Source organism: Papio anubis, chromosome 5 (assembly GCF_008728515.1).
Source record: "Papio anubis isolate 15944 chromosome 5, Panubis1.0, whole genome shotgun sequence".
Lineage (NCBI taxonomy): Eukaryota > Metazoa > Chordata > Mammalia > Primates > Cercopithecidae > Papio > Papio anubis.
In genome coordinates this window covers 90,087,054-90,102,853 of record NC_044980.1, presented here as the reverse complement: position 1 = coordinate 90,102,853, position 15,800 = coordinate 90,087,054, and the positions used below count along the sequence as shown (strand labels likewise).

At 45.6% G+C, this 15,800-nt stretch overlaps 1 long non-coding RNA gene across 1 annotated transcript; it reads right to left on the bottom strand.

Annotated features, from left to right (window-relative positions):
- Positions 1–500: 500 nt before the first annotated feature.
- Positions 501–15,242, bottom strand: LOC103881556. The gene is made up of 3 exons (XR_004183773.1): positions 14,328–15,242; positions 4,093–8,158; positions 501–3,175 (listed from the first exon to the last, which is right to left on the bottom strand). It is a non-coding gene; the product is annotated as an uncharacterized LOC103881556 (long non-coding RNA).
- Between the last annotated feature and the right edge of the window lie 558 nt (positions 15,243–15,800).

Below are 15,800 nucleotides of genomic sequence, written 5' to 3'. Positions count from 1 at the left end.
CATATTCTATCCGCCTGGATATTAGGATTGGTGTCACAGCGTGAGTGTACAGCTACTGCAATATTAAAACTAATATCATGCTCTCCGTCACTGGATATTAGGAACGACATCACAGGTAGGTGTACACCCCTTACGGTATTAGGAGTAATAATTTGATTAATTATTAAACATCAATGATCAATTTTAATAATTTTCAATGACACTATTAATAGGATACCATTATTAATTATGGATAATTATTTTACATATATGATTATGCACGCTTAAAATTAATTATGAATATTAATGTCATTTAACAATATTATTAGTTCGTAATATTAATCATTATTTTATTACCAACATCTCTTAATATTGACTTAAGCAACATTAATTGCTGATATCATTATTTTATTATTAATAGTGATATTACTATTAATTATTAATACCAATTGTTAACATTTTTAACCAGTATTAATTTTTACTACCTTTATTATGAGTATTAATATCGATGATTATTATTAATTTTTATATTTATTAATATTAATAATTAATAGACTTGTTCCTGATATCTGGCGGGGAGAGGATGATATTACTCCCAACATCGAAGAAAGTGTACACCCCTCTATGATGTTTTTCCTAATAGCCATCGAGTAGAGGATAACATTATTGAAACTATCACAGTGGTTGTATATCCCCTCGGTCGTCTTGTTTCTTGTATCCTGGGTGGGAGAGGATGATATGACTCCCAATATCGCAGGGGTTGTAGACCTCCCCCATAATATTGTCCCTAACATCCAAAGGTGGAGATGATGGTATTTCTTCCGATTTCGCAGTGGATGTACACCACCCCTGTGATATGATTCCTGATATCCAGGGGACGAGAGGATTATTCTCAATATTGCAGGAGGTGTACACTGTCTAGTGATATTGTTCCTAATATCCAGGGATGGAGAGGATATCACCCCCTACAGAGCAGGGGTTGTACACTCCTTCTGTGACATTGTTCGTAATAGTCAGCGGGGGAGAGGAAGACATTACTCCCAATATTGCAGGGGATGTACACCCCCTTGTGATATTGTTCCCTATATCCTGGGAGGGAGACGATGATACCAGTGGCAATATCACAGGGAGTGTACATCCTTCTGTGATATTGTTTTTGACATTCAGTTGGGGGAGAGGATAACATTAATCCGAATATCGCAGAAAGTGTACAGACCCCTGTGATGTGGTTCCTAATGTACAGGGGAAAGAGAAGAATATTGCTCTCAATGTCGCAGGGGGTGTAACCACCCTGTCCCCTGTATATTGTTCCTAATATGCAGAGGGGTGGAGGCTGATAGTACTCCCAATATCCCAGAAGGTGCACACACACCTGTGATGTAGTTCCTAATATCCAGCGGGAAAGAGCATGATTTGTTTTGATATCGCAGGGGGTATACACCGCCTGCAACCCTGGGGTATCGTTCCTAATATCCAGGCAGGAAGAGGATGACATGGCTGACAATATCGAAGGGGGTGGACACCTCTTCAGTGATATGGTTCCTCTTATCCAGGGGGTGAATGGATGACATTACTCCCAATAAAGTAGGAACCGTACAGCCACCCTGGGATTTTGTCCTTAATAACCACAGGGGAGAGGTGATATTACTACCAACATTGCAAGGGGTGTACACGGCTCCAGTGATATTATTTCTTATGTCCAGGAAAGGAGAAGATGGTATTACTAACAATATTGAAGGGATGGACAGCCCCCATGGGATATTGTTCTAAAGATACAGGTTGAAAGAGGATGAGATTCCATCCAATAAAACAAGGGGTGTACATCCTGCCTGTGATATGAATCCTAAAACCTAGAAGAAGAGAGAATGACATTGCTTCCAAAAACACACGGGGTGTACACCCACCCTGTGATATTGTTCCTGTCATCTAAAGGAAGAGATGATGATACTACTCCCACTACCGGAGAAGGTACACACCCCCTTGTGATATTGTCCCTCATAACTTGTGGGGGAGAGCATGATATTACTTCCAGTATGACAGTGGCTTGACACCCAGTCTGTGATATTGCTCCTAATTTCCAGTAGGTAAAGTATGAGGTTCCTGCCAAGAGAGTAGTGGGTGTACAGCCGCCCTGTAATATGTCTCCAAATATTCAGGGAAACACAGGACGACATTACCCCAAATCTCCCAAAAAGTGTACACCCATTGTGTGATATGGTTGCTAATATCCGGAGGTGCAGAGGATGGTATTCGTTCTCCTGTCGAAGGCTGTGTACACGCAACCTGTGAAATTGTTCCTAATATCCTGAATAAAAGAGACTGCTAATAATGGACACACATTGCAGCAGGGAGTAATTGGCTATTATGATCCACATCGCAGGGGGTGAGGCACTCCCCATGATATAGGGAGTAATAGCAACCCCCTCTCCCCCATGGCTATTACGATCCACATCGCAGGGCAGTTCAGGACACCACCCCTGCCTCAACCTTGACCGAGACAGTGAGTGTCATGGGACCACCTCAGGGTGGGTGGCAGCTCAGCTTGAAGGTATCCCTGCTGCCAAAGACCAACCGCTCCTGCTAGTTTGAATCTGGCCACAGGGTCTCTGTTGGTGAGACAGGTGACCATGAGGCAGACACCCTGAAATCTAGCACAACAGAGCTCAATGCCCCCATGAGAGGCACCATAGCACGCAGACTTTGCAGACATACTAGGGAAGGCCACAGCAGGCCCTGAGTGAGGAACAAGCTGACCAAGATCCTGGGGTCCTGCCACACAGCCCTTAAACCAGGGACTGGAAACTGTTTCCCTAAAGAGCCAGGAGTCAGTATTTTCAGCTTTGCCAACTGATCTTTACCTCAAGAATGCAACTCTGCCATGGCTACACCACAGCAGCCTTCTGCAGGTGGCCTGTGAAGAGATGGGTATGACTGCACCCACATCAAACTTTACTTATGGACATGGAACCTTCTCAGTGTCATGAATTGTTATTTTTTTATTTGTTCAGGCATTTGGAAATGTAAAATCCATTCTTGATTCACGGGCCACAAGAGCAGGCAGGTACGGGCTGCCCCTGGCCGACCTCTGGAATGAGCTTAGAGAAGGAAATGACAGGCTGGGTCAGCGCAGCCTCCTCACAGTGGGTTCGCTGCAGGAGGGTCCTTCGTAGCAACCACTTCTCATCCTTCATCTTGGCTTCAAGTGCAATTCACATGGAGAAGGAGAGAACAGAACCGGCCTCAGCAACAAGGAAGGAGATGCAGGGTCAAGCAGCCGTGTGGATCCATCACACTCAACATTCACACCAAGCGGAGCACAAGCAGGACCAGCCCAGGGGGGGCCGAAGTGGAGGCTCTCTGGGGTGGGGGCCCTCTGGGTGGGCAAGATTCTCTACATAAAACTCCAATAGAAGATCTACACAGCAGTAGTTACAGAAAACACACACTAAGAAAAAGGCCAAAATAAAAATAGGACACCAAGTTTGGCCAACCGGGTCTCACAAGCCAGTAGGTAAGAAATCCCAGGAGGGCCCACCAGAGGAACTGGGGGTGGGTTCCTGCCTGCAGGGGGCCTGGGACACCCCATTCCCACAGACGAGGACCCAAGCTTTGGGGAGGAAGCTGTTAGAGTCATCAGTGAGCTTTTCAGAGCTGGAGCCATAGGTCAGGGGAGGAGCCCTGGCCACGTCCCTGTGTAGGCTCAGAAGCTGGGGTGGGGACAGACCCCCAGGGGCCGATACAAACAGTGGACCGCGAGTCCTCCTCCTGCCCAGAGGATGCTCAGCTCCCAAGGGACCACCAAAGTCTGGAACCCAGGGACACACCACCTGACCCTCATGCCCAGGCCTCCTGGACCAGGCAATGTCCAGTACAGGCAGGCAGTCTGGGCTTGGGGCCAGGACAGGGGTGGATGGTCCTGCTAGGCAGGCCTCCTTCTCCCTACCAGCTGTGCTGGTTGCACTGTAGTTTTGTTCTGGCAACATATTGCTGCCCACTTTGGCCACACCAGTCCCCGGCTCCCTGGCTAGGCCCAGTGCTGTCCAACCCACCTACACAGGCCCCACACACCCAGTGCCCACCAGACTCCCGTCAGCCAGGAGGACCCATGCTCACCCCCTGAAGTATCCGTGGGAACCTGCATCCGACAGGGACCCACAGCTCAGGGCCAACCTCCATGGGGCCTCTTGGTTGTGGTGGTAGAGGTGGGGGGGAGTTGACCTCCAGCCCTCCCATCCTGGCCACTGTGTTTTGTGGGGATCATTCAGTCCTGGGAGCTTCCTAGGGACCCCAGAAGGAAGAGAACAGGGTGGTCATGGCGGCCTCAGCCCCAGACTCTGGGCCCAAGTGCAAGAGTCTTTCAGTTCTGGTTTGATCTGGGCAGTAACAACAGGCCAAGTCATTCACACAAGGATTGGCCTCAATATAATGCATCAAGGGACTGTGGAGGACACAGATCAGCCTCCAGGCCAGTTACACCTGGTGACTTAGCCAGTGCAGGCTAGGGAGTGGAAAAGCTGTGCCCTGACCCCCCCACCTACCCTGCTCACCAGATGCCAGTAGCAGCCAGTGATCCCTGACTACAGGCAGAGGCAGACAGCACAGTTGCTGCCTCCTTTGAGCCCATCCCAGGGCCCACAGGGCCTGGAGAAACCTGGCAGGGGCTGAGTTGGGAGAATCAGGCAGGGAGATGCCAAGTGAAGAATGTGAGGGACTGGGTATGAGGGGCACTAGGGCACAGGGTCTGCTTCCCCTGGGGAGGTGGCAGTGAGACATATAGTAGCCAAGCCTCCGCAGGCCCCACCCTGCTGCCAGGCACGTGTGGTGCCCATACCCACCCCAACGGCTGCAGGAAGGTTCTTCATCAACAAAAGGGGAGGATGCACCCACACCCACATAGGCATTGGTGCCCACACACATCAGAGAAGAAAATTGCTGCTGTGCCCAAGGTGTGGGGAAAGGGGCAATGTCCCCTTCCTCCCCATGGTGGGTCCAAAATTACCTGTTCCTGCCAGCACCCCCAACTCCACAAGCTGCTGACCTCCACCACAGTGCCATGCCATGTGCCAAGAACAGCTCAGCGGTACATCCCAAACGGTGCTATCCTGGAGCGGCTGTGCTGGGCAAGTGACATGTTTCCTAGTCACAGAGGTTTTCTTTCTTTACTGCTCACTGGCCCTGTGCCTCGGTTTCCCCCACTGTGGCACAGTGTAAAAATTCCATCTTGAAGGCTAGGAACCCAGAAAGGTCACCACACCTGGTGAAATGGGGGGTGAAACTCCCTGCCTTGGACCTCTTGCTCCAGGACTGATGTCCATTGGGACATGACCAGGCCAGCATCCTGGGGAGGGCTGCATTCTCTGCCTGGGGAACCTTACTCCCAGTTAGGAATCACTGGAGTTGAGGCCCCTAATGAATTGGGGGAGGCACAGGGGTAGAATGGAGGTAGCCCCATCATACGGGCCTGTGTAGACCCCAGAAAACAAGCATTGAGTTCAGACTCTTGTCTGAAGCTGGCCACCTAAAAGTATTTGGGGTGTGATGAGGGCCTGGGGTCAGGGAACTGGTTTGGACATGCAGGACGTTCTCTGCAGCTCCCGCAGGTACAGGGTATGTTGCTAAGTATATGCTTTTAAAAACCCTAGGAGGAGGGGGCACCCAGAAGGGGCCCTGAAGCCAAGGGCATGGTCCAGTCTTTCCACCTCCCCAGCTGAAGACAGGCTGGAGGACAATTCTCCGGAGTTTCATAACAAAGAAGAGAAAAAAATAAATCAAAAAGACCTGGAGGATAGGCAAGCTAATGAGGGCTGACTGGGATCACCCTGCCTAATCCTCAAAACAAGCCTTCCTTATCTGTCCTCTGGGCCAGGTGAGGAAACAGGTCACAGTAGGACATTCAGACCCTGGGCAGGCAGCTGGGAGCCTGGAGCCCAGGAGGTCCAGACAGACTGTCCCAACCCCAGCCCTCAGCCAGGAGCGGCTCCGCCCACAGCTCATTCACTGGTAAATCAGGCCCGCTGGGCTGCCTGCCCTTCCCCAATCCCCCTCGCTCACCAGGCAACAGCCTCCCTGTTCGTGGCTGCCAGACTGCGGATGGCAGTGCACGCCCCCTTCATTCTGGCTTCTCAGCTGCCCACCAGGCCATCCCTCTCTACCAGGCCACCTGGAGCCTAGCAGTGTGCATGCGGGATGGGCAGCACCTGGAATACTTGGGCGGGCTTGGCTGGGGGCTGCAGTTCCTGTGCGGGGTGGAGTTAGCGCCCCATCCCATTCTCTGGCCCCATGACCCCTCTGAGAAGACCCTCCACATACTGCCAGGCCTTGACCACCAGTAGCCCCACATCCAGGAGGCATCGACATGTTCACCTCTGATTGGCAGTGGACATGCAACCCTGGGCCAGACCCCTTAGAATCCCAGGTATGAGAGAGCTAGGTGAGGGCAAGGGTGGCATCAGAGTGAAGGGGGCCTGCCCCTCCACACCTGTGGGTATTTCTCGAAAGGTGGAGATGAGAGACTGAAAAAAGAAATAAGACACAGAGACAAAGTATAGAGGAAGAAAAGTGGGCCCAGGGGACCTGCGCTCAGCATATGGAGGACCCGCACCAGCATGGGTCTCTGGAGTTCCCTCACTATTTATTGATCACTATCTCTACTATCTTGGCAAGGGGGATGTGACAGGACTACAGGGTAGTGGTTGGGAGAGGGCCAGCAGGAAAACACGTGAGCAAAGGACTCTGTGTCATCAATAAGTGTAAGGAAAGGTGCTGTGCCTCGATGTGCACGTCGGCCAGATAGATGTTTGACTTTACACCAACATCTCCGTGCAGTAAAGAGCAGTATTGCCGCCAGCATGTCTCGCCTCCAGCCATAAAGTGGTTTTCTCCTATCTCAGTAAATAGAATGTATGGTCAGGTTTTACCCCGAGACATTCCATTCCCAGGGATGAGCAGGAGACAGATGCCTTCCTCTTATATCAACTGCAAAAAGGCCCTCCTCTTCCACTAATCCTCCTCAGCACAGACTTTTTATGGGGGCCGGGCTGGGGGATGGTCAGGTCTTTCACTTCCCACGAGGCCATATCTCAGGCTGCCTCAGTGGGGAGAAACCTTGGACAATACCCAGGCTTTCTTGGGCAGAGGTCCCTGAAGCTTTCCGCAGTGCACTGTGTCCCTGGGTACTCGAGACTGGAGAATGGCGATGACTTTTACCAAGCATACTGCCTGCAAACACATTTTCACTAAGGCACGTCCTGCACAGCCCTAAATCCATTCAACCTTTAGTCTATACAGCACATGCTTCTGTGAGCACAGGGTTGGGTCTAGGGTTACAGATTAACAGCATCTCAAGGCAGAAGAATTTTTCTTAGTACAGATCAAAATGGACTTTCTTATGTCCTCGTCTTTCTACATAGACACAGTAACAGTCTGATCTCTCTTTCTTTCTCCCACACAGAGAGTGTCACCACTGTATGTCAGCCACTGGGGGACAGGCTTCAGCTTACACCCACCTTCCAAATTCCACCCTCTCACCTTGGCAGAAGCTGGCCAGGAATTGGGGCCAATGGATGGGTGGGGTCTGCAGATGACACCGTGTTAAGGTCCCCATGATGGCCTCACACATGTGTAGTGGCCCTGCAGTTCCAGGTGCCACACACATGCCATCCCCTGCTTGGGCCCTGATCTTCGAGGAGGGGGAGCAGCAGAACCCAGGCACTGACCCCACAGTGCCACTCACACCCACAGACGATTCTCCAGACAGGCATCAGGTCTCGGTCCTGGCCACCTTCCCCTGCAGGGCCTCAGCTCTTTCCTGGGACTCACGTGGTCTTTCCTCACATGCAGCTCTGCTAGGATGCACTGATCTGTACACAGGGGCTCTGAGGTGACAATGGCCACGATCATGCAGAATGCAAGGGCACAGGCTGAGTGCCCATTGTGGGGACTCTGCAGCACTCCCAGACTATCATCGGGCATGCTGGCCCCCAGGCTTAGCTAGGGCACCAGCGGTAGGAGTGCACTGCTCTGGACTCTGCAGGAGGAGGACAACTGTCACCACATCTTCATGTTCTCCTGCTGGTGTCACTGTGTGTTTCTCATCTCCTGGTTGTAGGATTCAGGGCAGACTCTCTGAACACCTTGTGGGAAACAGCAGAGTCCAGCAGAGAAGAGGAGAAAAGCCCAGCTGCAAAGATGAAAAAATGGCAGGTGTGACATGGGACCCCATTCAGATTCTGTATTTAAATGAGGTCTTCCAGAACACCTGCTCTCATTGGATAATACTTCAAATACATATATATAAATATAAATATATATATATATATATTTTTTTTTTCAGAGAGAATCTTGCTCTGTAGCCCACACTGGAGTGCAGTGGCAGGATCTCGGCTCACTGCAACCTCCGCTTCCCGGGTCCCGGTTCAAGCAATTCTCCTGCCTCAGCCTCCCGAATAACTGAGATTACAAGCATGCACCACCATGCCCAGCTACTATGTTTTCTTTTTTTTTTTTCTTGAGACGGAATCTTGCTCTGTCACCCATGCTGGAGTGCAGTGGCATGATCTCGACTCACTGCAGTTTCCAACTCCTGGGTTCATGCTATTCTCCTGCCTCAGCCTCCCGAGTAGCTGGGACTACAGGTGCTTACCACCACACCCGGCTAATTTTTTATATTTTTAGTAGAGATGGGGTTTCACCGTGTTAGCCAGGATGGTCTCGATCTCCTGACCTCGTGCGACAGAGCGAGGTCACCTGGGCAACAGAGCGAGACTAAGTCTCAAAAAAAAAAAGAAAAGAAAAGAAAAGAAAAAGAACAATATAAGCCAAATTCACTCAAAAGAAATAAAAACAAGATGACAAGTCAATGGCACTGAAAACAGAAAATCAACAGAAGAACTCAATAGAACAACAGCTGTTTCTTCATAAAGATCAACAAAATTGGTCACTATCAAGCCAGGCTAACAAAGAAAAAAAGAAATCACACAAATTACTATAAGGTGAGTACAAAAGTAATGGCAGTTTTTGCATTCTTGGAATTTGCTGTTTGATACTGGAATACCTTCTTAAATAAATGTGGTTATGTTATTCATCATTTTAATGGGCATTTCTTGCTTTTTTTTTGCTAATGACTTATTACTTATTTATTTTAGACTGTGGAAATGATGTCAGACAAAAAGCAAATTCAAGCGACTTTCTTATTCGAGTTCAAAATGGGTCCTAAAGCAGGGCAGACAACTCACAACATCAACACATTTGGCCTAGGAACTGCTAATTAATGTACAGCGCAGTGGTTCAAGAAGTTTTGCAAAGGAGGCGAGAGCCTTGAAGATGAGGAGGGTAGTGGGCAGCCACCGGAAATTGATAACAACCAATTGAGAGCAACCACTGAATTCGATCCTCTTACAGCCACACGAGAAGTTGGCGAAGAACTGAATGTCGACCATTCTATGGTCATCCGGCATTTGAAGCCAATTAGAAAGTTGAAAAAGCTTGATAAGTGGGTGCCTCATGAGCTGACCAAATATTTTAAAAAGCATCCTTTTGAAGTGTCAACTTCTCTTATTCTATGAAACAACAATGAACCATTTCTTGATCAGATTGTGACATCCACGAAAAGTGGATTTCATACAACAGCCAGCTCAGTGGTGGGACTGAGAAGAAGCTCCAAACCACTTCCCAAAGTCAAACTTGCACCAAAAAAAGGTCATGATCACTGTTTGGTGGTCAGCTGCCGGTCTTCTGATCCACTACAGTTTTTGAATCCTGGTGAAATCATTACATCTGAGAAATATGCCATGCCATTCGATGAGATGCACGGAACACTGCAGCACCTGGAGCCGGCACTGATCAACAGAAAGTGCCCAGTTATCCACAACGCGTGACCACATGTCATACAACCAGGGCTTCAAAAGTTGAATAAATTGGGCTATGAAGTTTTGCCTCATCTACCATATTCACCTGACCTCTCACCAACAAACTACCACTTCTTTAAGCATCTTGACAACATTTTGCAGAGAAAACACTTCCACAACCAGCAGGATGCAGAAAACGCTTTCCAAGAGTTCATTGAACCCTGAAAGCATGGAATAAACAAGTTTATTTCTCATTGACAAAAATGTGTTCATTGTAATGGCTTCTATTATTTCTTTTTTTTTTTTAGACAGAGTCTCACTCTGTCGCCCAGGCCAGAGTGCAAAGGTGCAATCTCGGCTCACTGCAACCTCTGCCTCCTGGGTTCAAGAGATTCTCCTGCCTCAGCCTCCCTAGAAGCTGGAACTACAGGCGCCCGCCGCCACACCCGGCTAATTTGTTTGTATTTTTAGTAAAGACGGGGTTTCACCATGTTCACCAGGATGGTCTTGATCTCCTGACCTCGTGATTCGCCCGCCTTAGCCTCCCAAAGTGCTGGGATTACAGGTGTGAGCCACTGCGCCGGGCCAGGTGACTTCATTTTATTAGTTTTATTAGGAATTTAGGTAGAATCAACTTCTGATTAAAGGCTGAATTTCTGTCATTTTGTAGAGAAATGAATAGACTGGACACTGTGTGGTCAGTGTTTAGATTTGCCCATGGGTTTGTTTAAATCTATGTCATGGATCCTGAGACACAAATATAATTAAGACAGGTCTAGAGACAGGAGAAGCAGAAATAAGTTGACCCAGGAGTACAGTCTCAAGTAGTTCATTAATGAGAAAATGGACATCTGGCAAGAGTCTTTTTACTTTATCCTGGCTGAAAATCCAAATCTTGTTTTATTTTTCCCACTAAAAGTAACTAAAATAATAACGAATTTTATTTGTTCTTGGGTTCTTTTTTCCTTTAATGATTGTGCTGTAACTTAAAATAAGTGCAAATTTAAAATGAATATCGAAAAAGAAATTACTAGAAACATTTAACACAAAATGTTACTTTAAGAATATACTGTAATCCCATAACTAGGTATATATCCAAAGGAAAATAAATTGCTCTAACAAAAAGACACATGCAATTGTGTGTTCATCACAGCACTATTCATGATAGCAAAGACATGGAATTCATTTAATTTAATGCCTATCAATGATGGACTGGATAAAGAAAATGTGGTACATATACACCGTGGAATACTATGAAGTCATCCAAAAGAATGAAATCATGTCCTTGCAGCAATATAGATGCACCTGGGGGCCATTATCCTAAGCAAATTAATCCAGAAACAGGAAACCAAATACTGCATGTTCTCACTTGTAAGTGGGAGCTACACACTGTGTACACATGGACATAAAGATTGTAACAGTAGACAATGGAGACTACTAGAGGAGGGGTGATAGAGGATGGGGTTAAAAAACTATGGGGCACTATGCTCACTGCTGGGTGATAGGATCAACTGTACCCCAAACTTCAGCATTGTAGAATATACCCATGTAACAAACTTATACACATACCTCCTGAATCTAAAATAAAAGCTGAAATTATAAAAAGGGGGAAAAAAAGAATATACTTTTAAGTTGTGGTGATCTATTGCAAAGCAAGGTGACTATAATTAGTGATAATATATATTTCGAAATTTCCAAAAGATTGGATTTTATAACTAGGTGAAGTGATGGATATGTTCATTAGCCTGATTTGTTCATTCTACAATGTATACATGTATCCAAACATCACTTTTTACTCCATAAATATATAATTATTTGTCAATAAAAATTAAATTTCTTAAAAATTGTAAATAAGAATATACTTTCAAAAATAAAAATTGGTTTCTTTACAAATTTAGTTCTAAAAACATTTTAAACATGCATAAGTAATATTCTGTCTTGACAGTTAAGAAAATAATGTTGAAATAACTGAGATCTACTTTTGGTGATCTAGTAGCGAAAACAATGAAAAAAATCACTTCTTTAAATGAGCAAAGACCCTTAATGAAATGCCTTCAAACTCTGAAGAAACACTTTATCAAAGCCAATAAGTAAAAACAACAATAAAAATACCAAATTTTTCATTTCATCTCACCTTCTTTTATCCACCTACCTTGAGTTACACGGGTAGGCAAATGCCCAAAGCATTCTGGCATCATGAGGGAAAAACCCAAGATAGCACTTCAGTTTATTCACAAATTGAATGATCAATTCCTCCAGTGACTTTCAAGAAGCAACATATTAAGTAATAGAACACACTAACACTAATATTTATAGAAATAGTGAAAGTTCTAAAAATGGACAGCCAACAGGTTATTTTTGGCTACACTACACTGTGTGAGCTTTATTCCATACAGGCTTAACATATGTTAGATATGCTTTAAAAAACAAATCAGTCCAACATGAACTAATATTCAGGCAGTAACCTCAAATCAATTAGTGCCAACCTTTGACTTCCTTTACAAGAACTCCCTAGGTTAATAAATGAGTTTGGATTATGAGAGGAACAGTCACTATGGTAACCCCAGTCACTGTTTTAAAAGCTAATTTCAGATGTCATCAGACTATAGATGGCAGTTTAACAAAGTTGCACCTTCTAAGAGAACCAAACAATTTTATCCTTGGGTGGGAGACCTGTTTGAAATACTTGTTTGAATAAATATTGTTTTCACATTAAAGAGGAGCATATTAAGCCAAATTTTAAAAAAGGTGGGGGAGTAGTAAGAATATTTAACCAAGTATGGAAGTTAGGCAGTAGCTTAGACTAAAAAAGCTGTTCTAATATAAGGCAGTTAAATACTCAATGGTCGAAAGAATATTTTTAAAACCAAGATTTACTATCCAAAGAAAAAAATCATAAAATGATGTCATATTTAGTGTATGGAAACATTTAAAATTCTAGCATTGAAAGGGTAAGTTGGAATAACACGTTTAGTATTCTAATTTGTAACCTACACAATTATACAAATTATTTTCAGTAACTTAAAAGCCCTATTTAATAAACATTTCTAACAGAGTAATGGGATTATCTTTAATTTTTGAAAACAAAGATATAACAACAACAAAAAAGTAAAACAAGCACAGAACTAAAACAGGTAAATTCATTAATTGAAGTCAATGAAGTAGACGACCAAAGATCTGAAACAAGTTACATATTCTCTAAATCAAGGAACCTAAATAGACAATATCTCAAAAAAGGCAAGCCATTAAGATGCCTTCTTGATTACTGCCCTACGCAGCAGGTCTAACAGGAAAATAGGATCTCAAAAAGACCATACTGGCTGTGACAGTTATCAAGCTATTGTCTCTTAGCTCTACACCAGACTTCTACACTCTAGCCTCTGATGCTAGGACTGAGACCTCGTAAATTCCATTTTGGCTTTGCCAGCTGGCTCCATGTTCCACTCTGCCAAAAAGGGATCCTAGAAGTGGGAAGAGTCAACTTGCTTCCTCTGTCTTCTTCCTGTTTGCTTTCTACAAGCTTCCTGTGTGTGTGTGCCATTTTTGTTATCATCACCCTGACAACACTTATTTACCCCAGCAACAGCAGGGAGCTTCCATAGCATCAGCTGAATTTAGTTGCAATTTTTCCAACACTTGGCAAACAAGTTTTATCATGTCCTCCCAGCCCAGAAATATTAGCACCAACATGGCAGTGCCCCCTACTCAGATGTCAGGTTGTCAGGTCTGTGGGTCCTCTCTTCTAAGCGTCTAAGCCTTAGTAATTTCAATCTCTTCTTTTTGTTCCTCCAACCCTAGTGGTAATAGCTGTGGTGCCTTAATATTCTCACGTCCCCTTTTTAGTTATCTGGTAAACTTTATGCCTAATTTAACATTCTTAATATTAAAGGCTCTGTTTAAATAACTAAGACGGCTTCTGTCCACTGACTAGTTCCTGACTAATCACCTATCCAGTAATTCTCAAGGTGAGTGGAACTATCAAAATCACTAAGAGACTGGGAGGTACAGTTTGCAAATGAATATCTACTAATGTGATATAATTTTCTATTTGCAAAATGCAAATATATTATTTTCATAAAACAAATCTTAACCAAATATTTTATTAATATTATTTTTGATTGACAAATCATAATTATATACATTCATGAGGAAAAATGTGATGTTTTGATACATGTATACAATGTAAAATGATCAAAACAGATCTATTGGGAAAAATGGCAGATAGGAGGCAGAAGTAATTTGCAGCTCCCACTCAGATGGACAGAGCAGTATGTTGAGACTCACATTATGAACTCTGCTCCAAGAACTACAACAGGAACATACCAGGAAAACCAAGAGAATCCATAGACACTTTGAATGAAGCAGCTTGCCGCTGAAGGCTCCATGAGGCAGCCAGAACACTGCGAGTGCCCAAAGCGTGAGAGGGAGAATGTCCACCCCTGAACACACAACCTCACTGGGGAACTTGAAGATTTAGATCATGGGAGAAGAATATGACCTTACCTGAAGTTGAGACAAATTTAGAGCCAAGCAAAATACAGAAGTAGAGGAAGCAGCAGAAAGAGCCCTGTGGGCACTCTTGGTCCCCAGGGAAGTCATTCCTGACTTGCTCTCGCAGGGGTCCTTGAGGAGGGCTGACAGTGGAATTACAGAAAGACCAAAGGGAGAAGGAAATTTCCAGATGAACTTTGTAACACACTTGACTGAATGCGAAGTTTCCTGGACAGAATCCAGGGGAGGGGACAACCTGGGAGTACAAATGCAAGCACAGAAACTGTAGCATGTGGGGAGGCAGGAAACCTGAAAGCCCTGCTTGCTTTCTCAGCAGGGAGGCTTGTAGCCTGGGGCAAGTTCTCAGCCCTGCTCACCAGCTGCCTGGAAATAAACTCAGTGCTGTTGGTGGGGCACAGTGGGAGTGAGACTGGCCCTTCAGGCTGTGTGGTGAAGCCTGCCACTGCTGGCTTTCCCCCACTTCTGTGGGAACCTGTATGATGCAGCAGAGGCAGCCATAATCCCCCTGGGAACATAACTCCATTAGCAAGCCTAAGAACCATACCCCGCCCCCCACGGCAGCTGCAGCAAGCCACACATAAAGAAAATCTGAGCTCAGACACATATAACCCTGCCCTAACCTGATGGTCTTTCTTTACCCACCCTGATAGCCAAAGATGAAGAACATAATCTCTTGGGAGCTCTATGGGCCCAACTACCACCTGAAAAACCTGAATATTTATCCAGGCAACCCTAAGGCTTTAATGCGTGTCCTTGTGAAAAGACCAGCAAACAGGCTCTGTGTGAACAACAAGGCTGTTTATTTCACCTGGGTGCAGGAGGGCTGAGTCTGAAAAGACAGTCAGCGAAGGGAGATGGGGTGGGGCTATTTTATCGGATTTGGGTAGATAAAGGGAAATTACAGTCAAAGGGGATTGTTCTCTGGTGGGCAGGGGTGGGGGTCACAAGGTGCTCAGTGGGGGAACTTTTGAGCCAGGATGAGCCAAGATGAGCCAGGAAAAGGAATTTCACAAGGTAATGTCATCAATTAAGGCAGGAACAGGCCATTTTCACTTCTTTTGTGGTGGAATGTCATCACTTAAGGCAGGAACCCTCCATCGGGATGTGTACGTGCAGGCCACAGGGGATATGATGGCTTAACTTTGGCTCAGCGGCCTGACATTTCTGTCTTCTTATATTAATAAGAAAAATAAAACAAAATAGTGGTAAAGTGTTGGGGCGGTGAAAATTTTGGGGGATGGTATGGAGAGAGAATGGGCAATGTTTCTCAGAGCTGCTTCCAGCGGGATTGGGGTGGCATGGGAACCTACAGTGGGAGAGATTAAACTTAAGAAAGATTTTGGGGTAAGGGGTGATATTGTGGGGTTGTTAGAAGGAGCATTTGTCATACCGAATTATTGGTGATCTCCTGGATGCGGTTTTGTATGAATTGAAAAACTAAACGAAAGACACAAGGTCCAAATG